Source organism: Tupaia chinensis, unplaced genomic scaffold, assembly GCF_000334495.1.
Source record: "Tupaia chinensis unplaced genomic scaffold, TupChi_1.0 Scaffold000498_1, whole genome shotgun sequence".
In the NCBI taxonomy this organism is placed as follows: Eukaryota; Metazoa; Chordata; class Mammalia; order Scandentia; family Tupaiidae; genus Tupaia; species Tupaia belangeri.
The window spans coordinates 818,368-819,526 of NW_006160010.1; the positions used below are offsets into that span (position 1 = coordinate 818,368).

At 32.8% G+C, this 1,159-nt stretch overlaps 1 pseudogene; it reads right to left on the reverse strand.

Moving 5' to 3' along the window:
• Positions 1 to 294: 294 nt before the first annotated feature.
• Positions 295 to 1,159, reverse strand: part of LOC102477925 (UDP-N-acetylglucosamine transferase subunit ALG13 homolog pseudogene) — an 11,146-nt pseudogene continuing 10,281 nt past the window's right edge.

A 1,159-nucleotide genomic window follows, 5' to 3' on the forward strand; every position in this document is an offset into this window, starting at 1 on the left:
CATCAAGCTGATTACATTTATGGTTCTTGTTGTAGTTTTCAAATTTCACTTACTGTTTTCATGATTTCAAATGTATTTGGGATTCTAGGACAAAACCTGTGAATGCTCATATGTGTTGAAGATCAAGGAAAATATAGTAAATTTACTAAACAATTAGGATTTGGACCCAAATGCAAATATTCACACTGTAAATGTCCTACACATTCTATATATGTGGAAAGTTTATTTATATTAGTTTACAGGTACATTTAATTTGATTTAATCACATTTCATAGGCAGGATTTGGGGCCTAATTTAGAAGTGCCGAGAATTTAGTGTTAATTTTTGTAATCTAATAACTTTATCTGAAAATGCACAAAATTTTTCTGGCAGGCCAGGAGTATAACATTTCAGTTTTGAAAAACCCATTGACTAACTGCCCAGGAAGCATGCTCCAGGTATAGTAGAAGAGAAGTCTCTGCTTTTCCAATTCCAGCTGATGACTTCATCAACTTTTCGTTTACCACCACCATGAATGGCTTTCCTCTCTCCAGAGTCTCCAAACAGCTTCCTGCACCTGCCTGAGGAATAATAAGATCTGCATTCTGAAGGTCTTCTTTCAAGGATGTTTGTACCTGCAAACATCCAGAGTAAAAAGACTTGGTACTGAGGGGAAAAAGATTATTGTGTTAAGATGCACTCTGCAAAATTTACAAACATGACTGCCATCCAAATATAAAATGGACATATGTCAAAGATATTATTCAACCCTTAGGGAACTTATAGGGTATTAAAACTAGTTTCAAAGAGCATTTGAGGATGAAATATTTATAAAAAAATTAATAAAGAAATGTTAAGACAAGGTTTCTAGGTTAGATATAAAACTGTTACTGTCTTACTGGGCAACAAAGCTACAACCTCTGAATTATATGTTTCATTGAACAAAAATTCCTTGTACCTTCATTGGACAAAAGTTTTCAGATTTACATGTAATTTCACTGAGTCTGGGATCTTCAATTAATAATAAACGATCATCGATTGAACAAAGTACATTTCTAAATCCTGAATGGGTCTGTGCCCAGTATGATATTGAAAGTACATGCAAACTGTTTTTGTATTATATCCAAGTTTTGGATAGCTTTTCTTTTTTTAGAGTTTTTTTTTTTTTTTTTTTGTCACA